This window comes from Lonchura striata, chromosome 3 (genome assembly GCF_050655825.1).
Source record: "Lonchura striata isolate lonStrDom1 chromosome 3, ASM5065582v1, whole genome shotgun sequence".
Lineage (NCBI taxonomy): Eukaryota > Metazoa > Chordata > Aves > Passeriformes > Estrildidae > Lonchura > Lonchura striata.
In genome coordinates, this window is record NC_140705.1 from 38,493,790 (window position 1) to 38,520,583 (window position 26,794).

A 26,794-nucleotide genomic window follows, 5' to 3' on the forward strand; every position below is an offset into this window, starting at 1 on the left:
TTAAACTATAATTCCCGTCCTGCAAAGATTTTTAGCCTGGACTTATGTACTATTTTGAACATTTAAACATTACACAAGTTTGATGTTTGCTTTTCAATTGATTCTAGTAAGATTCACGTAGTAAGCAACATGATTCTAGTAAGCAACTAAATCTTTAAGAGTTTGCTTACTGGAATGATTCACTTGTAATTTTAATGGGGTTGTGCAAATTGACAGCCTTTCCTGCAAGCAATATGATGCCTCTGGAATGTGGTCCATCTTTGACATAATAGCACAAACCTAATGATGAGCTGAAGTATGATTCTACTAAAGAAGGAGTATGCAAAACATACTGGTATGTGCAGCTGCATGCTTCAGCCAGTGTAAATCAGGGAAGCCAATTTAAGTTAGTGGATCCCTACCAATATTAGCTAAATCCCTGGCCCTACATTTTCTTCTCAACAGTCTTAACATCAACATTGTTTTTAGTTTCTTATAAAATTCTATATTGTAATAAAGTACTTAGGTATGTTTAGCCAATCAATTAGCTCGGTAAATGGAATAGTCTTAATGCTGTAATTGTGCAATTAGAGTTATTTGGTCTGTGTAGAGTTAGCCATTCTTAGATTAGTGGATTGATAAGGATACAAAGAGAAGGCCAAAGGATTTTTTTAAACTGAAACTTTATTTCATTATCATGTAATTGGGTTAGGTTTTATTTTATTATTCCATATTTCAGAGGGTATGATAAATTTGTGGTGCCCTGATGATGATGCTCATGCTAGGATTTGCCTTGTTCAAAGTTTATCTAGGGTAATGTTACTGTCCCAAGATTTTTGGAGCAACCCAAATATCACACAAATATCACATTTACTGCGGAATAAAATATATTGTGCTTTACTGGTAGCTTAATTTTAGCACTTAAGTTTTTGTGTACAAGTTCTGATGCATTGTAATTTCTAACTTCAGAAGCAAATGTGTATGAATGCAAAGACTACTGTTAAAGATCTTGCTTTCCTTTCTTTTATTTTGCTGATTTTAACAGAACTTTATTCTAAACATGAGAGAGTATTGGAAAGAAATATTTAGAAAATATAAAAATAATAAAAATAATTCAGCAATTATTTTTTATTTCTATCAATAATTCTTTCCTGTGTAGGAGGATTTTATGTAAATCATTTTTTTTACATTAATGAAGAATGGGGTTCTTGCTATATTAATCACTGCTGTCTTTTTAGTGGTGTATGTGCAGTAAAAGAAGTTTATCTAGTTATAGATATTTATTAATAACTATGGCAGAATATTAAACAACTCCTGGATAATGGCATGCAATTATCCCTGACAGTAAATTGTTTGAACAGTACTAGCAATACCTTTGGCCTGTGCCAACTGGTACTCTGCAACAAAATTCCTGGACATTGTTTGGCATTTGGCATTAATCAGGAATATTTCTGAATATACAGTTTGGATAGGGCCACTCTCTTTTAAGGCTATGTTGTGTTGGTTGGCATCTGAAATATCTGAAAATGGTCCCAGGGACTGTTTAATTTATTAGGCTAGATATAAACTATATGTCTTCCCTAAATTGTTCATATATTGCTTTTTTTCTGTTTTGGAATGTGTTTTTTTGTTATTAAAAAGGTCTACCTGAGTCAGTAGGTTACTTCTGACAGTGGTAGTATCAATGTTTAAGGAGAGAGGGCAAGAAGTTATTTCCTGGTATAAGTTCTCAGCTTTTTACAACCTGAAATATAACTTCTGAAGAAAGAGGTTGCACCCATATATCCTGTATTTCATGAGGCTGCGCAGTTCCTTCTTGAACCCGTGCTGCAGCATCCTGCCACAGTGCATTCTGCAATGTGTGTGCACTGCCTAATTTGTTCCAGTGGTCCATCACAGTTTCTTCATGCCAACAGTAATTGCTCTATCCCTTTATGGTGGGTTGATCCTGCCTAGATACCAGGTGTCCACCAAAGCCAGTCTATCATATCCCTCCACTGGACAGATGGGGAAAACAACAAAGCCATTGAGATAAGGCAGAGACCACTCGCAGCTACCATCATGGGCAAAACAGACTCGACTCTGGGAAACTAATTTAAAATATGATGAAATAATATATTTTGCAAATTATATATTACGCAAATTAGAGCAGGAAAATAAGAAATAAAAACAAAACCTTAAACACCCCACCTCTTTCTGGGCTCACCTTCACTCTTGAATTCTTTACCTCATCCATCCCATCAGCTCAAAGTAGGAGGATGTGGGTTATAGTTCCATTCATTGCACATTCTCTCTACTACTCCTTCCTCCTCACACTCCTCTCTTGCCACAAAGTGGGGTCCCAGCCTGTTCACTACCTTCTCACATGAAAGAGAATCCATAAAATTGTTTGTTATATTTTTTCCAGTTCTGTACCCATGGATATCCATTCAGACACATACTCCTAAATTAATCACAGCTCAACAAACAGTTAAGCTACATATGCAGAAATGCTACCTTCCACAGTAGAAAAACAGGGCACCAGCTGCAACAGAAAAGATTGTTTTAATTTATATCCCATATTTTAATTTATATCTCTTTAGAAGAGAAAACAATGTGAGAAAATAGATTCCATGTCTTTAGGTGATCAGAGGAAGAGTAAAGAAACTACTCTAACACTAGCTACTTTAATGGACAGTGTTTTAAGCATAAGAAATCCAGCACTTTGATTTTCTTGGATAATGCTAATTCTAGCATTATATTTAAGAAAGTGATGTACACCATTGATGAAAATGAGTCTAATCAAGCTTAGAACATGCAAAAACCCAACAGTATCTGTCTTTCTGCTGCTTAATATCTGCTCATTAGCAGGGGTTTATGCCAAATTTCAATTACACCTGTTAAGTGATTTCTACCAACCAGAAGTTCCAAATAACAGTGAGACTAACTTGATAAGTTTCTAATATCATTGCCTCTTTATCTTTTAAGCGTAGATTCAGTTACACAAGCAAAATTTTGTCTTTCTTCTGTGTGTAGGCTTGTTATGCTTTTACTTTGAACACTCTATTTATCTTTAGGTACATAAGGGATGCTGTGCCACCTTACTGCTCCTGCAAAAGCCCAGAATACACCTTTAGTGTAGAAATAAGCTGCTTCCTGATTTGATAAAGTGATTTAATGTAATTATCAGGTTTAATAATTTCAGGGATGTTAATTTGGCTTCAAGCATATCAGGCATTTAATTTTTTTTTTCATTAAAGAGAACTGTTTTTGTAGAAGGAAGCTTTGCAGAGTGTCCAGTTTGTAGGTAAATACAGAAGCTGAGAAATTAATTTGTTCAGTGTAAGACTTAGTGACAATAAAGCTTCTAGTGTAGAAGTTATGTTGTTACTATTAAGAGAACGTATGCTCATGCAATTCCCTCACACTAATGATCTTTTAAAGAATTGCAACTTCCTTATAAAGATGATGCCATCGCTTTAGCTCAGATCAGATTCTGTGATTCTACCACAGTTTCTTGAAAAACCTGAGAATTTAGTAAATTTTAGCATCCAAAAGTGTAAATCACAGACAAACACCCTAAACAAAGACATTAAAAAGTCATGTATCTTATAGAATAAAACAAGATCACCTTTATTAAAAACTCTTTTGCTCTTTACCTTTTAAAAAATAAAGAAAATATAAAGCATAAAATATAAGGGGGGTGGGGGGGAACATGGAATATTTATTCAATGCCCAGTACTTCCACTAAAAATTAGATTTCTTTGAGCTTAAGAAAAACTGAGAAGTTGGGATTTTTTTTTCCCTATAAATGGGGCTTTTCTTCACTCTGAACAATTTAGCATATGCATCAACCCCATTATGATCTCTTTATCTTGCAGTGGATAATCTCCTGCATCTAATTCATGATAGGGCTTTGATAGGACATCATTGCAGTAAGAGGGTGAAGCTGACTGCTCTTTGTAATTCTGACAGCATAGGAGACAGTGGACTGATGGGTCCAGGAAAAAGAATAAGGAACTGAGCAGGGAGTGATAAATACATGAACGTATAACACTTCTTCTGACTAGTGACAAAAAAGAATTCTTTTTTCTGTCTGATATGGCTAACCAAGCAGGGAAACAAGCCCAGGATCTTCATATAATATTCTTAGCCTCAAGCAACTTGAAAATGTGAATCATAAACAGTAAGCAAAGGAAGAATATTCTCCAAAATATATTTTTAATTCTGCCAACATCAGCAGTCTGAGCTAGTACTGACTAGACATAAGGAAAGAAAACTAATAAAAATAATAATTATGAGACATCTAGCTGCAAACAGAATTAAGTGCAGAGAAATTATGATATAGGGAAATCCTCTGGCTTTATCTGAAAGGAGAACATAAGCACAATGGTCTTCTGCTTATTCTAAAATAAGGCCTGGAGATAAAATAGGCTACAGTCACATTTAGGAAAAACAGTCATATGCTTGGAATTCCCATGTATATGGACAAAGGCTGTTAGAAACTAGAAGAACTGAACTCAATTATATTTAATGAATAGAACTCAAACTTCTTCTGCTAAGGGAGCATTTAGCCTAAAGTTTTTCCTTTCTTTTGTAGTATTAAATTTAAAATAATTGTTTATATTTCAACAAGTTTACTCTGGTTCTCCTGGGTACACCTATTGTATGGAAAATATTTCCTGCATGAGACCTTTCAAAGATCAATAATTCCTAGTGTTTTCTGTCCTTGAGACTTCTATTATAATTCTGATGCTGAAAATTTTCATTGTATTGTCTTTCTAAAACTAAGAGATCTATCAGTTTATTTCATTGTCTTTAGAATGTCATAGTCTAAGAAGAAATCATCAGGCTTAATAAAGAAATCTACTTAGATTCTCTATTTCAATCCAAATTACTACAGCTCTCTTTCCTGCTGGTACTATTAAAACCATTATATTTCCATATTAGTTTTAGGAATATTTCAATTATAGAGGTCACTCAGTTATTAATATGGGCTCATGTGTCATCTGTAAACAAAATATTTTTTGTTTCCAAAAGAAATAGCTAAAATACTATTATCAAGGATCTCCACAGTTTATAACACTGATATGGTTAATCCTTAATCCCCTGTAGAGTTAATTAATACAAATATTCATATTGACTAAACTAGAGCACTGTGCTCATAAAAAAAAAAACACAGCCTGGCTATATCTGCCAGTGCCAGAATGCACAGGTTGTTAATATTTAGGTAACACAACCTGCTTTCCCAAAAGACACAAAAGTTATCACTGCACATATCCAGCATAGACATACTAGCCTTGTTACTCTGTTTATCACTCAAAGTTAGAAATTGAGGGAATATGTCATCCTTAATTTCTCTGTTCTTTTCCTTATACTACAGGTCTTTCCACAAAATTTTCCTGATTTTCCGTGACAGCCAGCCTTCTAACTATTTTAAGGTTTTTTCTTCTTGAGCTTAATCTGAAAGATATATATAACTAGAGTTCCATGTTTCTCAGGCGAAAGCAGTAGGTCAGTTGAAATACCAAATCTCCTTTAGAACTGATACACATCATATTGTTATATGTTTGATTGACTTAAAATTAAGACTTCTGTCTGTGAAAATATGACATAAAAGTCAGTCAAGTGCTTGAAAAACATTGTGAGCTTTTTCAAACAGTACATTTAGTCTCTGAATAGAAAAATAAGCTTTTCTTAAGTGAAAATACATTCAGTTCCTTGAAAGTTAATGAAAAATAATTGATTGATGTATGGATAAAGAAAAGCAATTCTAATTTTATAAAGTTTTGTGCAGCGATGATAAAGTAAATAATTATTTAGTCCAAAACAAAAAAAGAATTTTACTTGTCAAATATAGAAAAAGTGTTTCTCCTAGGATTTTTATCTATGCCTGACGATTAGAACAATGATAATAATATGGGTCAAGATAGATTATTTGCTGCAATTCATATGGAAAAATAAACTAGAATGCATATTCAAATTCTTGAACTGGTTAGGGCTTTGAGGAGCTCAAGTTGTTGTATGAATACTTTTTGGAGATAATTTATTCATGTGTATCTAAAGAGAGTTCAAAGTGAGATATTGTTCAAAACTAGCCACATATTAAATGGAAAAGAAGATACATAATAATTTTTATTGGAAGAATTTTCAATTTGTATTATATTTACAAATAATTGTGTTATTTTCTTTTAATTTACTTATGGTTAAGTAAAAAACAGAATTAAAAAAACTGGGTGTGAAGAGGAAGGAACATATAACCCAGGGTGTAGCATGAGAAAAATGGAGCTAAACAAATTTGTCCAAGAAAAAACATCTTTCAAAATTCATTAGTATCATTAAAAGACAAGCAAGGGAAAAAACATCAAGTGATTGAAGTTATGTCTACCTAAGCTAGTTGTGCAGTACATAGAGAAGACCTGTAGTGAAACCCCATAGTAAAACAGCACTGAGCATTCTGTACATGTTTCAGGGTGGGAAAAAGGTGGGGGGAGAAGGGAATATTTAGAATTAGCTCTAGTCTGAATGCCCATTAATGGCTGTAGGATTCTGCATGTGCCCCTGGCGTGTGTCTTTTCATTTAGATTCATCAGAAAGGCATCCACCTCATGCACTCCAGTACCTCTCTACAATGACAGCACAAGTACAGAAAAAATTAGAACTGGAAGATTTGTTTCTCAGATTAACTCCTAAACCTGACTAGGGCATTAATATAAACAACTCATGCAAAAAATAGAGGGCAGCTTCTCCATAAAGAGAATACTGTCGGGGCTCGGCTTTGGCTCATTTTGTCTTTAAGATGTCCAAAATCATCTGAATCCTTAATACTGGTGAAATCAGACAAGGACTTCAGGGCAGGGCTCCCCTCTCTCACTTGGAGCAAATGAAAGCATCAGTGCTTTTTATATTCAGTGAATGAGGGAAAGGCTTATTGAATAACAAGGGTCTGTGCTGCTGCAGGAAATAAGATTTTTTTTTTCCTACAATTGCAGAAGAAATAAGTATTTGACATTGGTGTTGCTCTACATAAAATTTCTTAGGCATAATTAAATAACAGATTCTTTTCCTGGAAACAAATGAAAATGAGTGTTACTTAAATTATAGAAGAAAAATCAAGAAATTCTTAATCTTTCTATTCACAAAAGTAAAACAGAATTTGTTAAGCCTAATCAAAATAAATCCTAATTTAGTAAATTTGTAAACTTAGTTCACAAGACTACAGAAATGCAATGTTTGAAAGGTACTGATACCACTGGAATTCATATAAAGTTTTAGCTATTAGGTACAACCTTACAAGGTTCTGTTATCAGAGAAAATTTTTCTAATACTCCCTAGTTTGAATCTAACCAAAGGTTGGAAGCTCTGGGTTTTAAATCCCTGTGACTGAATAATTCAGAAATTTGATATTGATACTGAGATTCTTCCTTGGCCCTACTCTTTATGTATCCAGTTGGAACCAATCCTTATTTACAGAGAATCAGCATGTGTTGAAGTCATTGCAAGACCACACAATACCTCTTTAGTCATTAACGTAGCAGATTTTGCTTGATATAAGAGCCCAAGGGATTAATCTGACTTCGCCAAACTGGAAGAAGTTACTTGTAGTCTGACAGTGCCCTCAAAAGTTCCTTCTGTAGTCAGCAGAGATAAAGAGGCACTTCTGTGGAGTGTCTAAGGTCATTAATGTGAACTTACCTCTGGAAGAGATATTTTTCTCTGCTTACAGTAAAGGAGTCATAGAGAAACTAGCTTTGGCTTACACATGCAAACAAAAAATCCAACAAGAAATCCTGAGAAGACTACCTCAGACCTGTGTGCAGCTCTTTGCTTAATGGTTGTTATGCTGCATTGGTACACCAGCTCCAAGTTGTACCTAAATTTCATAGAAGCCCATTTTTGATTATTGCATCTATCACTGGACCATAAATCATGTTTTGGGTTCATTTTCCCTTCAAGCAACTCTGCTTTCAGTAGTGAAGTGCATATTCTTGGTTCTGTCTCTACCTGCTGTTCTCTTCATTTCTTCGTATTTTTTCTTTTTTTACTGGGGGAATTGGAGAGTGTGTGAGAAGAAAATCAACTTCTAATTTTATGCTTTGTTTATTTGAGCTATTGTTTGTATATGACTAGTTTAATCATGCACAACATTCACCCTTCATTACACTGAACATTGCTAGAAGTAGATGCCTCTGAGCACAATAATGCCTAATTTGCATTAATCTTGCTTTGCTCAATTCTTTTATACTGATGCAAGCATGTGCCACAAATTGCTCTCTATTTTTTAAACCACAAGAAATGCATAAACTACACTCCCATATTAAGTAGCACTTAATTTGCTGAACTCCTCTAAAGTAACTAAAAATGTTACAATGTTCTCAATTCCAAAAAAATAACAAAAATATCTCAAAACAAGCAACAAAACAGTGTCTGCATAATGATGCAAACAGGTAATCAATTTTAAAAATGTTTTCACAAACCACAAATAAATAAATAATTACACTTAAATCTTGTTTTTTTTTAAATTTCTTCCCTTTCCCTATTGTCTACTTTCCTGTGGGTGATTACCTATTCCCTATTCTCTACTCCTGCAGATACAGCCAGCCAGCTTCATTTAATTTGTTAGAGTATCTAGAAAAAGGCTTGTAGCCAAATATAGTTTTCATATAGCTGCCACTGAAATTAGCATTAATTCTATTTTCCATTTAACTTCTCCAATATATACTACTTCATTGTCATTCATTACAATTGTTAAAGCTGTACTAGAAGTTATATTTTTTAGTTTTGCTTGTTTGTTTTGTTGTTTTGTTTTTGTTTGGATTTTTTCAGAGAAGTCTACACTCCTCCAATGTATTTAAAAGATTATGATGTTGTATAATGTGTATGTATAAGCCCAGGAACCACAGAGGTTGTGGAGAAAAGCAAAGGTCTCTCTAAAGGGGAGCTACAGAACACTGATTTGGCTGCTCAGCAGAAGCAAACAGGGTACTTTCCATCTTCCATGTGGCCTAGATTCTCTCTTTTTATCCAGTGATAATGGTATCCACTTCCTCTTGTAGTTTAAATTAAATACTCAAACAAGCCTGGAAAAAGAAATGATCAGCACCTTATAGTAAGTACTATGACCATTAGGTCTGATGGCTATATTTTGTCTTATCCCTATTTTGATCCAGCTGATGTAGAATTTCATCTTAAGTAGTGGCCAATTCTTTAAAAAAAAAAAAAAATCTGAGAGTATATCCAGCTACATCTAAGATATACAAAGTATCTTAAATCTTCATGAAGGTGTTCCTTTTTAAAACACATCTGCTTTAGCACAGTCTCAAGCAAGGGATCAAGTTACATCTGCATATTCTCTAATCATTTTTTGTTTCTTTCAGTAGCATTTCCAGAAAAGACCTTGTTTCTTGTTTGGTTGCTGCTGAAAAAAAACATATACATGAATCTCCTGAGGAAAAGCTGGCGCTGAAGGTTCCAAGCAAGATCATGTTTCAGTCTATAGCCTCTTTTAAGATGCCTGGGATATGGTCTAATTGAGGCTAACTCTATGTTCTACTCCTAGCTCTGGAAAATTGTGCATGTGTTTAGTTGCCTGCCTATGCTGTGAAATTACCTCTGAACTTGTGCCAAACTCCATCACTCCAGACTTGAATGTAATCCAGTTGTTTCAAAGATGTCACTGGAACCCCAGCTCATGAGCTGCATCTTATTGTCATAGGGATAACTTAGCAAGACAAAAACCTTAGCATGAATGGGTACTCAAACCCTTACACACTTACATCCCAAACATTCTGCATCAACAACTGTGTAAATTAGTTTGAATGTTCACATACTCAGAGACACCTGCATGGGAGAGATGCAAACCACAGCAGAATTTGCCATAAGGGCCATTGCTGAAAGGTGAAGGGCATTATTCTGCATACTGTCATCTCTTCCCTGTCCTATATAGATTCTCAAGGAGAATTTTATCCATGAAAACTGTCAGAATTCCAAACTGGAACAGCTTTCAGAGGAGATTAACCTTCTCCATGGCACAGCAATTTTCCCTCCTGAGGAAAGCCATATTATTTCAGTCTGAAGAAGGTGTCTATTACTTTAGAATTTAAGAACCCACATGTTTCTTCTCAGAGAGAGAAGCAATTACTTTAACTGCTGTGCTCAGCATGAAAATGTTTGGGGGAAAATGCCTCTCTTAATCATATTTTGACATCTATAATATGAATGGGGCTAAGCATATGAAAAACTAAAATAAAATTTTAAAATGTGTACCTATAATAACTATCATGAAACTATAAAATACGATGTATAACTTATTAATATTTTACTGTGTGGAAGTGCATTTTAATGTATTACTCTACAGTGAAGCTTTGAGAATGTTTTCTCATTAAAAAACAGTTTCAGTGAAAGATATTCTCATACACAAAACCATACTTTGGCTATCTGAGTAACTATGGGCCTTGATTTATTATTCATTAACAGTTCTTTGTTAACAATTGAACAACTTTTGCAGTGAAAAGAGAAAACTCCTCAGTGTTTTCCTACATCTGACAAAGAGGATTCACCCTGTAATCTTAATATACAACTGTGAATGAAGGGTTAGATTACCAAAATATATATTCTATTATTAGGTAATCTATTTAATTTTGGAGGTTCTATTGTTTCTTCTACTAGTTAAAGTACATGGAAACACTGACACAAAATAGCACTTGAAGAAGTACTTTGTCCTCCATTTTCCCTCCTGCATAAGAAAGGATAAAATAGCTGCATAGCTGCAAAAACAAACAAAAAATTCTCAAAGGATTTGCCTTTGATTTGGACCATAGAGGTAAAAAATGGTGGGGGTATAGCAGGTGTAATGGGGCAAGACTCATACCCACCTCTGTGCTGACCTGATCCCTTTCCCTCTGAAAGTCTCACTGCATTTTCAGGGGCTGGTATCGTACCAGAAAAATACAATCTCCCAAGATAGAGGGGACTGTCTACTTTAAATTATTGGCCACCTTTCACAGTTACACCACTGTTGAGAGGAAAGCCTGTGGGAGAGATTTTTAATATATCACAGTAGATCTTGATGTCATGTCACTTATCAGTGTGAGCCCTTCCTAAGCTTCCTAGAAATCTACTGCTCAATCAGTTAGTTTACCTTTCTTTTGCCCTTTCTTCTCTCTCTCTTATCCCTTTGTTTCCATGGAGGAAATTGATAGACACAAGGAGGTACAGAACAGTCCGGGACTGTGTGTAAGTAATTTTTGGTGGCAGGACTGTAACATGTATCCTTCTCTTTCCTGGTTCCCTCAGAGCCTCATTCCATTGGAATTCTCCTTTTGAGAGAGCTCCCATTGCGAATGGTTTCCACAATCACAATTGCTGCAAAAACACTGGATAATCTTAATCCGTATTATCTTTCGAGAGGAATCAATTAAAGGGGATGGAAAAGGCTAATGACTTGAATATTTTATTCTACACTACAGCTTGCTGGAGCCTATGAGTGAATCAGTGTAACTCAAGTCTCTAAGTGATTAACTCAGGAATTTTCATGAGCAGTAAATTCACTGCAAAAATTAGGCCAAAAGATAAAAAATATATTGAAATTATCATCAGGTAGAAAAAAAATCATTCTTAATACAAAGTTTACAGCCAAATAAACATTATAAAAAGGAGCATTGAAAAACACATTAATTTGAAGGCACCTTCCCCCTTCCTTGTTCTATTTCAAGAGAGTAACAGGGAGATTAAAGCAGTAGGAGAGATATAAATGTCACACTAGCAATTTATTTTAGTGCTATTGAAAAAAGACATCTAAAAACAAACAATCTGCAGAGACAAGAGAAGGCTTGATCTAAATCAGTGTTGAAGAAGGAGGACAATCATCTACATAAGAATTTGCAAAGCACAGTTTTTGGAGAACTCATTAAAAATAATTTTACTGGGGTCTAATGTTCTAAGGTCTCTTTGAAGCTCAGTTTTACCTCCTTAAAATGTTTCCTTAGTGCTAAAGAAAAGCTCATATGAGGTCCAGGTAATTCAACTGCAAAATGTGCAGACTGTTGCCATCTCTTTCTACATCTTATTTGGTATCAGCTCAGAAATGTAATGTGTAACCTGTGAATAAAAATACCTAGCTTAAAAAAAAAAAAAAAGTCTGAATAGTGCATATTTCCAAAACTTGAGGTAATTTAGAAGAGAGTGTATCTCCTTTCTGCCTTATTGACTGTTGACATATAAGTGGCTTGAATTAATTATCACCTTCGGTGACCCAGATTTTCCAGATATTTATTTTAATAGAAATAAGTTTGCTGTTGTGTTTGTAACTCACATCATAAATTACACTTCTGCAAAGACAAGCTGGTTCTGTCTTTTGCATAAAATAAAGAACATTTTGATACATAATATTGCTGCATTTTATTGGAAATATTCCATGAGAGAGCTGAAGCTGTTGGACATTCTTAATACCACATAAAGTGATACTGAGAAATTGCACCCCATTGTTGAAATTAGATGTAGAATAGAACTTTGGAGTATCTCCCTATATTAGGCAGAAAACATAAAAATAGCTGACTTTGGTTTTGTTCTTAAAACCCTCATCTGAGTTTAGGAGCAGCAATATAGGTTTTGTAAGCAAGTATTATGAAAAGAGAGACTTCTAGTTGTCCAAGTCCATGCTTACTAGGTTTCAGTCTTGTCTCCTAATCCTGCCTTCTGCCTACACTATTGTTTCTGTTTGGAGCAGCTTGTCTGATCTTTTTTTCTATACAAGAGCATACAGACCTTCTGCAAAGAGAATTGTTGGGCACCTTTATTAACATCATCATGCTGCTCTGAAAATATGGTGAGCTATAACACTGCAAAATAATTTTATTATTGTGTTCCCAGAAGTGGCTAATCTCCCATAAACAATGATCATAGGCGTTATATGAGTCAGAGAGGTGCCATCACTACTGTCTGTAATGAATCCAGGTTGCCAGTCTAATTGTACCTATATTTTGACCTGTTTCTTGGCTGTAGGTATAAAATAGCAAGATTTAGACTATCTATCAAACACAACACTTTTATTCAATAACTTCTTCTAATAAAAATAAAAATAATTAAAATAAAATAAAATGAAAATAAAATTTAAAAAATTAATTTTAAAATATAATAATGATAAACACTGAATTATAGTGTTTAATGAAAATAAATGTGCTTTTTTGGGTGCTCAGAAAAAGCTGAACTTCAGTCTTCCTTCAATCTGTTTTTCTTCCTTTTATTAAAAAAATGAAGATGGTATGAAATTGACAGAATTATTGAAAGTAGTCCATTCAGACAAATTTGGAGTATAAAACGGTAGCATAGGAAAAATTATTGTCAGCCCCAATATTAATGAAACAAATCCATATTTCAAATTCTTCAGTCTAGCAGTTATTTCATTAAAAATTCAGCTGTTGCCTGAGTTCAGAAGTGATCCTTGTCCTCCCAGGGCTTTTACCCTGCAGGTGCACAAGGCTGCAAGCATCAAGTCCCAGTTCAGCAAAGCACTTCAGCAGTCTATAGGGGAGTGAGGTGATAGATCACATATGCTTCAAACACCCCCTAACCCCACTTGCTCAGAGTATATTGATAATAACATCAGTCATACAAATTAGACATGGAAAAAAACTATTGAATCATGCTGCCTATCACCCTGGAAATTTGTGTATTATCATATTGGGATATTTGTAGTGGCCTACTAATTTTTAGTTTGAGTGCTTAAGACATGGATATGTTCATCTGAATCCTGTTTAACACAGGAATCTATTGATCTTCTAGGAAAGCTTGGGGGTTTTTCCTTCTATTGTGAAACCTAACTTGGCCTTTATAATTTTTGTACTGCCCCTACATTTCTACATGATGAAGCAATTCAAATTGGTCTTTCCAAATATTTTAAATACTTAGTTAAAAGCAATAATACATATAAATTATTTTTGAAATAGCACAAGAAATTAATAAGGAACTGACATAAAATAAAATGTAGCAACACTTAACATGAAAAATAATTGCATATAAAAATAATTGCATGTATAATATAAACCAAATGAATCACCCTAATAAATAATTTCTGAACATACCAAAATGAAACTGTAGGAAAGGAAGGAGTCTTCTTATAACAACATTTTATGGCTTTCTTGTCTGAAAATAAAAACTCTAAATCAAAACAATGTTATCTAAATTGTACTTTTTATTGTACCTTCTTATACTCTATCTTAAATACTTGAGAATTTTATATATGTATGTTTTCATATACTTATACCATGCTTTAATGCAAAGTAATTATACAAATGTATAAAAACAATAAATTCTTTAATTCAAGAAAAATTACCATAGAGATATAATGAGGCATCCAGTCACTTTGAAAAGATTGTATATTTTCTTTGAGCACTCTCCTGTCTATATCATAATATCTTCTTTGTAATATCTTGCTTAGAATTGTGTGTAATTTTCCAAAGACTGTCACACTTCGATCACACACCTCAGTGTGGTGTGCAGCTTTTATTTTCTGCTGCAAGGCTTAATGTTTTTTGGGTTTCTTTTTGCAAGCATGCTTTAAAAATGAGTTGATTTTTTCATACCCTACTGTATGGAAAACATGTATTTTCATCTCTTACACATACAGTTGTTTTCAGAATTACTACTGTCCAATTTACTGCTTCTATAGAATGCCTGTGATATTTTTCTGTCTTTCAGAATCAAGGAATGGTAAAATCATTTAGTTTGGTAAAGACTTCTAAGATTATTGATTTTACCCAGCACTTGAAAATCTGCCTCTAACCTGCATCTACACATCTTTTAAGCACCTACAGTTATAGTGACCCCACACTCCTCTGGGCACCCTATTTAAGTGCTTGAAAACACTTTTTGTGACAATTTTTTTTCTAATACCCAAACTAACCTCCCCAAAAGCAACTTGAGTCCATTTCCACTTTTTCTCTTGCTTGCTACCTGGGATAAGAGATTGAACCCCACCTGGCTACAACCTCCTTTCATGTAATTGTAGAAAGTGTGAAAGTGTTAAGTCTCCCTTTAATCTCCTTCCCTCAGCCAGCCACTTGTGCTCCAGACTCCATTGGTCCTCTCTGGACATGCTTCAGCACCACAATGTCTTTCTTCATATGAGGGGCCCAAAACACGACATAGGGTTCGAGGTGTGGCCTCATCAGGCCACAGAGGGTACATCAGGGTACAAAGAAAAATTCCTTCCCTGATCCTGATGGCTACACTTTTCCTGATACAGGCCTGGGCTCCATTGGCCTTCTTGGCTGTCAGGGCACTCTTCCCACATCACTCACAGATACTGGAAGGGTAGAAGAGGGCACTTGTGCCCCTGACCCCCTAACTAGTTATCCCAAGGCCCTGAAATGCCTCCTGATTACCCTTGGACTTTCAAATTCATGTCTGCTTGAAAAATCAGTAGTGGATGGCAAACTGAGGGCTCTACTAGGATACAAAGATTTCTCATCACAACTTTAACCTGGTCTCCAGGAAGGTAGCAGACTTATCTAAAAAGTCTGAATATCAGGCCTTATCTTCCCATTAGGAGCGAGTCTCCTATGAAAATGACCAATTTTTTTTCTCTGCAGAAGCCGTTTTGACACAGGGTGTGGACTGACAACCTCAATGCCACCTCCATGCTAGAAGAATCATCATCCTCATTATTGTTCAGCTTCATCTGCAGAGCCATTATGACTGGGCACCTGGGAAAGGAGGGAGCAGTCACAAAGGAGGCATGCCTGCTGTGTCTAGGAATGAAATTTTCAACATTGTTCCCTATTCTTACATTTAAACATAATAAAAAATGTATGTTTTACCCTTGTTCATTTCTATAACAATTCACCTTTTTTTTATTACATTACTTCTGAGGGGCTGCAGTTGAGATCAGTAACCTGCTGTGTTAGGCATTATGTGAGCATAAAGGTATTTTCTGATGCTGGTTGTAAGATAATTAAGTCTCCTTGTATTACTTCCCTGTCCTCAAAGCATCTCTTTAGTCTTATCTGTGAATGTAATTAATGCTATTTACTTCTCTCCTGGGTTAGTGAAGATATTAATCCCTTACTTAATACAGATCCTTGCAGCATCGTGCTACACACCTCTTCCCATCTGGATATATTGCTGACGTTATCCTTTGTTTATGCTCTTTCATCCTCTTTCTATCTTTCAATGAGACAGTGTTTCTATCGAAGCCAATTTTAATTAATGTTGACAAAGATTTTAACATGTATTGCAAACCAAATATATTGCAGCTATCGCTTTTCATGTCCTCATTTTTCTTTGCAGTTCTAGTTAAAAAATAAATCAGATTTATCTTCTCCGTCTTTGTTCTTTCTGCATCTATTCTGCCTCTTCCTACTAGGTGCATTAGCCTATAGAAAGTAATGTTTTTTCTCTTGCTATGAGCTTTGCTATTTGAGGAAGAACAAGGACAAACCAAAGCAAGACAGCGAGCAGGATGGCTCTAGTCCAGCAAAGCAATGAAACACATGGCCATCTTTAAACCCAGACATAATCTTGCTAGAGTCAATAGAAATACTTGCATGGTTCAAAGTACTATCTACCCAGCTCAAGGCTGCTGTGCCGAATATATAAAAAGATCATGTGCTAATTGTCTCAAATTTCCTTTTGTATTTATAAATAGTTTCACTAACCTTTCAAAGACTTTCAAGTTCACAAACCTTTCAATCTCTCTTAATTTCTGATATTTGAAGCAGTGATGCAATACAGATTTGAGGTAATATATGCTAACACAGTATAATGCAAAATAGTAATATTTTCTGAATTATATACTTTTACTTCCCTCCATTATTCCCTAACCTGCTTCTCATCATAACTGAAAATATTTCAACATATATCCATATCACCTTTTTATACAATTAGCTTATTAGTATTATTTTATTTATTCACTAAAAAAAAAAATTTCAGTATTTCAGTCACTTTTGAAACATCATTAATTTCACCCTTCCTCAGGACATACTTGATTTCTTCAGCAGCAAATGCAATTTTACTTTGCACACGGCAGCATAGTGGTTCTTGTTGACAAATGTTAATTATTTGTGTGGGTTTTCTGTTCCCAACATTTTTGGCTCTGAACTTATAATCACGGCAAAAAGTAGGAGGAGGAGAGGGGAGGGAACTTTCCCCCAAATAGCAGAACAGCTTTATTTGTGAGTGTCATGGGAAGCTAGAAGGAGAAAAGAAAGCAAATAAGTAAATGCCTTAGCCTGAGGGAAAGGATTTCTAAGGATATGCTCTTACATCCAGCTGGGACTGGGCTCCTCTTTAGCTCAATGGATTAAAAAAAAAAAAAAAAAAAGGGAAAACAGCCCCGTGGCCCCACACCCACAGAAGATTCAATGGGATTTCAGTACTCAGAGGTAATCTCCCGTCCACAATTGAAACACAGCTTAACTAGCTTTAAATCAGACTATCTAATCAACTGAAATCCAATGAAAAATAGCTTCTGTTATGCCTTAGAAGCAGAGTGTGGATGAGGAGATTATCTGGGGTGAGATTAATCACTTTAGAAAGAGAACTTTAACTACTTTTTAATAACACACAGTTCAATGTGGTTGAGAATATGGAAGCTCAGATAAAGCCCTTTAGAAAGCAAGAGCCATCAAAGCAGTTTGGAAATGTCTAGCTGCTCAGATACAGTAGTGGGCAGAACTCATTTTCATCTGTGCTTGTCTGAGGTGATTCCTTATTATCATTCTATAAGTTTCACGCTAGGCAGAAAGAGAAAGACTCAATAGGTTTTTTGTCATTAATGGTTGTCATTTTGATTAAAAAAAAAAAAGAAATACTATAGCTTAATGGGTAAATGCAAATGACCTCAACACTGCAGTTTTGTACTTCAAAGAGGAATAAATTTGTTTTGAAGTTTATTTGGTAGATGAATTGCTGTCAGAGATAAGCAAAAAGTTTAGTACTCCCAAGGGCTCTGATAATGCTTCAGAAAGGAAAAAAATTTGAGAATTACCACACTTGTGATCAAACATCATAAAAATTAAGGCTAGTAAACAGCTTTTCTAGTGTCAGTCTAAAAGGTGAGCAAAGGAGGCTTGTGGAAAACAACATTATCAGTTCAAAATTCACAAACCTTGTTATTTTTGATTTTTTTCATAATTTTTATTCAATGAGTATTGCTTCCACCCTAAATGAAATATATTCTTCTTGCACAATATCACATCCAGATTTAGCTTTTACAATCAAATTCCTATATGTGGGTGAAATTAACAGCTATGGTAGAAAGCTTTCTTCCCCACAGTTCCCTTGATAGGCAGAAGCAGGGTAGTAGCTCTGAAAAGATAATTTAAATAACAATTGAACCATTGTACATGAATGACATTTCATATAGACTCTTTGATTATCATATTCCATGCTCCTAGGAGTTATAGGGCAAAAACAGAAGACAAGATTACCCTTTCTATGCTATAAATTTTTTTCTCAAAAAATGTCTCTGATTAAAGACATATAAAAGGCATGATTTTACTTTTGAACTATACAGACATCTCTTCGGTATTAAACACAGATACATGTACATTTTTAAACACTGCATTGCATTGATGTTTTTGAATGTCATACTGTAATTGGAAGATACTGCTGTCTAAGTAAATTTATGCTGATTTGTATCTCTTGTGAATCTCTCCTGGTAGCAAAGTTGTAGGTGTTTATATCCTCCTCCCTCACTGATACATACTGTCCTGCAAAACTTTCCAACAAGGCTGACTTGTCAGTACTTACTAGCAGCTCAGCAGTCGATGCCCGTTCAAAGGCTATACTTTGTCTGACTTTGCTTTTTAACATCAGACATATACAACAAGACACAGCTCATTGTGTGTTTGCTTCAAAAAAACTTCATGCTGTCAACATGACAAAATCAAGTACAAGACAAGCCAGGACACTGTAAAAATCATTTATCCTCAACTGAATGTAAAGATAGCATAAAGCAAGGAATACAAGTTTTGACAAGGCATTTAAATGCTCACAACTTTCTGATATCAATCAAGTCAAAAATATTTCATTTTAAGGTCTAGGACGAACAGTAATAACTGGAACAGAGGCTGGTTGTCTCTGCAATGTTTCTTATGTTGACAGAGGCACACAAAGGACCAGCTATGAGACTCTATGGGCAGCTAATAGCTGTCCTCTGTTTCAGACTTCATCCATGGGGCACAGCAAGGAAGGGAGCCCTGGCTGTATCTTGGTAGAAACAAGCAAAGCAGTTCCAGAACATCTCAAAATGCTTCTGATGTTCTAACCAACATCCGAATAGGGTCATCATTTCAATCCTACATAATTATTTTTTTTTAAATTTTAAGTCTGGTACATGATCTTTATGTATACTCTGTGACCTAGGTGGCAGCTCAACAGCTATGAATGTCACTCCAGGCAGAAATATCAAGCAAGGAAGACAACTGCACTTTAATGTCAGTTTCCTGACACACATCAAATCTGCATGCAAACTCAAAAAGAGTCATACAGTCTTCTACCATATAATTTTTATCTATTCACATTTTGCTAACACACATTTTCTTGAGATATTCATCTTACTTCACTTGAAGCATTCAAGGTATCTGTGTATGATTTTGTAGGTTTCACTGATTGTTGGTGGTGATAAATCTACATAGGTGGTAGAGTAAAATAGGCATTTCATTCTCGTTTTAAAATTCAGACCTCAGTTTGGCTGAACCACATTTTGGAAAATCCTTTCTGTCTCCCTATTAAGTACAAAATAGGCCTTGAGGTCAATTTTCCAGGTTTGCAACTGACCTAGGCATCTAAAATTGGACCAGGTGAAGCTAGAGCACAACTTCTGCACATGGGATGCATATTGTCACTTTGAAGGCTTTTAGTTAGATGATACTTCCAAGTCATGAATGTGTTAGGAAGTAAATAAAGATTGGTTTATTTCCATTTGCCCTAAAGAATATGGTTTGGACTGAAGCTATTAGTCTTTTTACATATATATGCTTAATCCTTCAGTCTTCTTTTAATTATTCACAATTCTATTGTAAATCTGCTGTGTATGCAGATTTTGTCAGATAAACCTTTGGTAGTGCTATCACATTTCAAGAGCTCAGAAGGGAAAGAGGTGGCTTTCTGTTGCCGTGAGCAAATTTGTAGACTTATTAGTGAACTGAGGTTCATACACAACTGACGGTGAGTGTTTTCATGTGTTGTTTAGTTTCACATCCATGAAGTAGTTTCTGCATGCAAAATTAAACCTTTGCACTAAGTAATTTTCATGGTAGTTTTTTTGTTTTGTTTTTTGTTTTATTTTGGTGTGGGTTTGGTTTTGTGTTTGGTTTGTTTTGTTTACTTTTTTGGGGGGGAATTGTTTTTTGGTTTTTAAAAATTGGTTAGATTTTTTGTTTTGTTTTGTTGTTTTGGGGCTTTTTTATCTGTAAAATAGTCAGCTATAACTCCTCAAGTTTGCAGTTAGGGCACTTCAGCATTCCATCAGCAGTCCATGTGGTCTTCTTTCCCAAGATGAAAACTATGATAGCATTCAATTTAGAGTGCATGCAATCAAATGAACTTGGTGATAGAGCATGGTAAAGTAATTGCGAGTTATTTCTTTTATAAAGGGCTCACAAAAAGTCTAAGAATCTAGGCCTGTTATTTTATCAGACAAAAAATTCCTAAGATTTTCACTTTGTAAAGTCAGGTTGACTACTGTTGATTTCCTTGGAAGTTACTCTTGTTTCATCAGCAAAGGGACTCAATATACATTAGTTACTTCAAAACAAATTATTAATTAGCTAATCACAGAAAATACACTTTCAGATGAAAGAGAAACAGTTTTTCATGTATACTTCTTCCCAAGCTCTTCAGATCACCTTATGAATGTCACAACTTATAAAACCTCTGAAGGTAAAGTTGATTTGGTTTCTTCCCTAAGAGGCTGGGTCAAGGCTGATCATTTATACAATATTTATTTCCTTTTACTAGACCACTTATAAAGATCTCAGTGAAAGGTAAACATAGAAAATAAATTTTTACATTTCTTTGTCAATATTTTTTTGTTGGTATTTGAAGCCTTGTACTGCTTGTCGAAGAGAGGGCACAGGAAACTCCAGGTCTCAGCCCAGGTAACTACACTCCACCTCAGGAAAATTCCTCCTCAGTGTTTTTTAGAGTGAGAATTTATTATTTTCTTTGTCCTATCTTTTGTATCTTGCTGTGCAAAGTGAAACTGCTCCTATGTCTCATTTTACACCTTACTGAGCTGTAGCAGGAAAGCCACTGCCAGACCATCTCCTTTTGTCAAGTGATTCTTAGGCCATTTCTTGTTTATATCAAGTCAGCACTTACACACAGGTAATTTTGCCACAGCTAACAGCACTTAGTGTTTCTCCACAGGATGTTGCAAAGTCTAAACACTTTCTGGTCTTATCACATGGATTTCAAAATTGTCAGTATAAACTATACCTATTCGGTAGAAATACTTGGAACTGTGCAGTTTAGATGGGAAAGTTTGGTTTGTCGATTCTTATAGAAATACAAACCTGGTTTCCACTTCTCTCTTCTGGAATTTTCCTAGACAGAGGATCAATAGCACAAGCACACTCCAGCTGAGAAAACTCTTTCAAAATGTGTCTAAAGGCATTGCTTTCTAAACTGAGATGTCCATTAGGCACCCAAGTGAGATGACAATTCACTGTCAGGAGCTGTTAATTGAATAAAGAAACAGCAACATATTTTCCAAAAATCATTTTCCCCTCATCAGGTTGTTTTTTTTTTTTTTTTCACATTGACAGATGTGAACATTTTGTAATTGTTTTCTATCCACATTATCCACATTATTAGTATTTCCATTGCATTTTCATAAGATGCTTAAAATTAATTATTTTGCATCCACTGAAAAGTCATGCATTGTTTTCTATAAAGCATCTGTGAATTCACTAGTAGAAGCATTTTGGTCCCTACTGATGTCCTGTGACTACGTTTATATCAGTGAATTGGACAAACTTAGTTTTTTTTCTCTGAGAAAGAGTCTAATCAACATAGTAAAATCCGCATTCATAATATTAAAATCTGTTTCTCAGGCTGACTTTGGCAAAAAGTTTCTGCAATCTCCAGACTCTGTTCATATCCAGGGAATACTTGAAAAAGCAGTAGCTTAGGTCAAAACTATTCCAGTGTCCATTTAAACTTTTCAGTTATGCTCATAATAAACATCTAGCACCTGGAAACATTTATTACCACTGCCTTACTAGTTTAGACACAGAACAGAATAAGTTTTTTGAGATCTTCATTAGTAGGTATTCCACACACTTGAAAAATACTGACACAACTAAAGGTATACTGAAAAAAATCCAAGACAGCCCTATATCTAATATGTATCACTTGATAGGAGTCTTAAGATAAGTAGTTTGCATAGTTTAAGATGATAAATTTATGGAATAGAAATTAATAAATTATCAAAATGGATTATCAAATACAATTGGTTTGTAGTAGCAGTTGCTGAGCTGATGAATAGTTTGAAAACATTTAAAGGTGATGTGCTACTTTGCCTTCTTGCATATTCTTCATTATCAGGTTCCAGGTAGGTTTTTGGTTTTTTTTTTTTTTTTTTTTTTTTTTTGGTGGGTTTTGTTAGGTTTTTTTTTTTCCTGAGTAGGTAAGAATTCCTTTATTTATTGACTTCCTTTTCATCATTCTATGTGAAAAATAACATGTATAACATGGCAAGAATGACACAGGCCCCATCCTTTCTTTGGGCTATGGATTTCACACAGGCTATTGACATTTTGTTTGTAATTCAATGAATGATGCAGCATCCACTTGGCATTCAGTCAGTAGTGGTATCCCCCAGGGCTCACTACTGGGGCCAGCCCTGTTTAATATCTTTATTGATCTGGATGAGGGGATGAAGTGTATTCTCAGGAACTACAACACAATTGTGTGCGAGTGTTGATCTACTGGAGGAATCTGGACAGGATGGATTGACGGGCCAAATCCAACAGCCTAAGTTTCAACAAGACCAAGTGCCAGGGTCACAATAACCCCATGAGGCGCTTCAGACTGGGGAAAGAGTGCCTGAAAAGCTGCCCATTGGGAAAGGATCTGGAGGTGCTGCTCAACAGCCAGCTTAACATGATCCATCATGTGCCCTTGTGGCCAAGAAGGCCAATGGCATCCTGGTTTCTGACAAGAATAGTGTGGTCAGGAGTAGAGGGGCAGTGATTTTCCCCCTGTACTCTGCATTTGTGTGGGCACACATCAAGTGCTGTGTCCAGTTCTGTGCCCCTCACAACAAAAAGAATATTGCAGTGCCAGGGCATGTTCTGAGAAGGGCAACAGAGATGGTGAAGGGTCTGGAGAGTAAATCATATGAGGAGCAGATTAAGCAGCTGGAGATGTTTAGCCTGTAGAAAAGAAGGCTCAGGGAAAGCCTTATTGCATTAAGAGAGATTTTAGCAAGTTGGAGGTTGGCCTCTTTTCCCAGGAAACCAGTGACAGGACAAGAGTACATAAACTCAAGTTGCACCGGGGAGTTTAGATTGTACATGAGGAAAAATTTCTTCATTGTAAGGGTTGTTAAGCATTGGAACCAGTCAGGTGGTGTAGCCATAGCACAGTCACCAACCCTCGAGATGTTCAAGATGTTCAAGAAACGTCTGGGCATGTCACTTAGTGCATGTCACTATGTGCTATGGAAAAGGTGATAATCAGTCAAAGGTTGGACCTGATACTCTTAGAGGTCTTTTCTAACCTAAATGGTTCTCTGATTCTGTGATTATTTGTTATTAATGCCTACCATATAATTCTGGATCTGTATGTGTCTCAGCATGTTTAAGTCTCTCTGGAGAGTGAAAATCATCAGACTAGTAATTTTCTCCTTCTCGTTTAAAAATAATATTTTAAAAGACTGAGCAGAAATCAGGAAGGATAATCTCCTTCAAATTACTGTACAGTGCAACAGTCATGATGTACCTGGTGGTAATATGCATAAATGTCTTGCCTAAAATAAGTACAGTATGGAAAGGGGAGATAGACCACTTTTCTGTAGTCTAATGGGATATTACATATAAACTCGGTACTGATCCTTCATTGGATTTGCAGGAATGGCTGTCTCTTCAACATGACCAAGTTTTATACATTTCATGCTTATCACTTTAATTCTAGCCTAGACTTACAAGGCTGACTTAACATATGTCTTCAAAGTCTTCTTGATGTAACTGCCTCAGGTTCCTTAAATTGGGATACCAAATTATGTCAATTTTCATATTTCTCTTAGGAATTTAGCATTAAAATTCTGTTTTTCCTTGTGCTTTCCTATTGATCCTACACTGTAAAATTTAATTGAAAGCAAAATTCAATTAAAAGAAGATATTACTCCTCTAATGAATATCTACATGACCCTTTAAAAAACAGTTTTAAATATCTCCAGTATCATTAACATTTGTGTGTGTTTTGTGGCATAAAGGTCATGTCTTTAGAAGAATTTTGAAAGCTCTTCATAATATTACATACTCATATTTCTTCATAGGAAAATGAAACCTTTTCCTGCAAAGTTTGCAATCAGCCTGTTATCTTTTTGGATTGCTGTTGAAAAAGTCAAATGAGCAGTCTGCTTACAGCAACCAATCAATCTCTCTGTAACGTGCAAACTTTAAAATAAAAATAGTAATTTAATAATCTTCCTATCATACAGACAGGAGATTACATATTCTTTCTTTATGTATTTTTATCCCAGATTCAATGTACCAGTCTACAACAGTGTGCCATTTAGTGCTAAGAGTAATAGACTAATGGCTTTGCAGAAAATAATATTTTATTTCATTAAAGGTGTAAGATGAAAAATATTACTTTTTCCACTTTGACTCACACATCATCCTCGAACTCTAAAGTTTTAGAGCTATCAAAAGGTAATGAAACTGTCTAAATGTCTGAATGCCCTGCTAAAAAAGAAACATTGACTGCATTAAAGCCTGAGAAAGGAAGAAAACATATTTACTTATAGAAACCCCCACCAAATCTAAATCTAGTTTAGACATTCAAGATTTATATCTAAATTTTGACATTTACAGAGACATAAAACAAACACTGTAAACTGTACTCAAAACACCTTTAATTTGTTGATCATCTGCAGCTTAGATTTAATTTACCATTTTTGCAATGATTTAATGACATTTTCAGTAATTTTTGCTTTTGACACCGAAACAGCATGGGGTTGATTTACTGTGTTTTCAGACTTCTACTTTTATGTAAACACATTAGTATTTTCACAGCATGTTGGGAACAAATGGAGCAAATTCTGATTCTTCTACACCTATAAAAAACCTATTAACTTTATTGAGCAGCAGAGAGAAAATTTGACTGAATTGCTGGAGTAAGTCAAGAGGAATCAGGATAAAAGATGAAAAACTTTTGCCTATTCTAGAGGACAAGAGAAACCAATTTCATGTAGCAATGAAGAAAGTGGAATAAACCAGCAGTCAAGATAACTTCTGTGTCTGACAGCTTTTATGTTATAGTTTTATTACACCTAGGTTTACCAGCTTCCATAGTTATAGAAAATAGATTCACAAGTAGAGATGGCTCAATACAATGCAGATGTGTTGTACACATGACATCTTTCAAACTAAGTGATCCCTAAATGTTCTCATGGACAAAGGCAAAATTATTACAAAATGAAATAATAAAAAATAGAGGAGAAAAGAAGGTATCTGTGATAAGGTAGAGGATTTGTTTTCAGGGAAGACTTGAGATTATAGCATCCCTATGAATTATAGCTTTCACCGGTAACAAACACTCCTGCTGTTGCTGAAGGATTTTTTCTCTCTGCATTGTTTGATTCCTTTATGCCACTGCAAAAGGCAATAGAAACATCGTGTGGCTCTATTTCACCTTTTTAGCAAACAGGGTAAGTCCTGAAAGGCAAAGGTATTGGAATGTGTTAAGTGAGAAGTGACATGTTGGATCTAATTCTGTGTTCTGTTAACTGTGAAATGCCATTGAAGTCACTGTTACACAGATATAACTAGTAGGAGAGTCTGCCTTTTACTTCTGAAAGTCTGCTAGCAGTGTCAGAGAGGAAAACTGATCTGAAATCTGTTTAACTTATCTCATGTTCTGTTCTTTTAGCTTTCCTCAAAATGTGTCAAAAGATATTTTTTCTGGACCTTATCCAGCTTCCACAGAAATGAATGAAGAACTCTTTTTTTTTTTTTTTGTCCTACTAATGGTCTCTGATCTGTAATGATGTCTTGTGCACAATTAAACTGACCAACAGTAATATTTGCTTATATGTGGGGCGTTTTTGCTAAATCATAAGACCTTATGTTCTAGGGTGGCAGTCTGGTAAATCTTATCCATTTCAATTGGATCAGCAGGACTACACTTAAAAACATGGAATGGTTCATTTTCAGTAATCTCCTTTCTCTAATTGTAAGTTCCCTGCTACTGCACTGTAGGTTCTAAATAACAAAATAATTGGCACATTAAATAAGTCTGCAGTTATGTATGTAAGTTTAAATTCAGATAAATATCCCTTGTCCAAAGAAAATTTGAGCATGCATTTGACCTAATAAAATTTAAGAACTATTTAAACATTTTCTTATATGACTGGACACAGAAGTTTCTCTACATCACCAGGAAGAGGCTGTATTTGGGTCTACCAACAGGCAAATACTACCTACAGGCAATATTTCAATTCTAATTAAACCAATTTTTAACCCTCTATAAAGGAATAGATGGCCATTTGCAGGCAAATTTGTGATTTGTGTGTACAATTAGTGAAATTGTACACACAAACTTGGTTGAAATTAATCACTTAAATTTATAAACATATGAATTTTGGAAAATCAGACCCCCATGC

General features: G+C 35.1%; 1 long non-coding RNA gene across 1 annotated transcript in view; it reads left to right on the plus strand.

The window, feature by feature from the left end:
* Positions 1 to 16,277, plus strand: part of LOC110478569 (uncharacterized) — a 107,870-nt gene extending 91,593 nt beyond the window's left edge. Inside the window, exon 5 of the long non-coding RNA XR_014953680.1 lies at positions 15,549 to 16,277. This is a non-coding gene — a long non-coding RNA (uncharacterized LOC110478569). The remainder of the gene's footprint in view (positions 1 to 15,548) is intronic.
* The last annotated feature ends 10,517 nt before the right edge of the window (positions 16,278 to 26,794 follow it).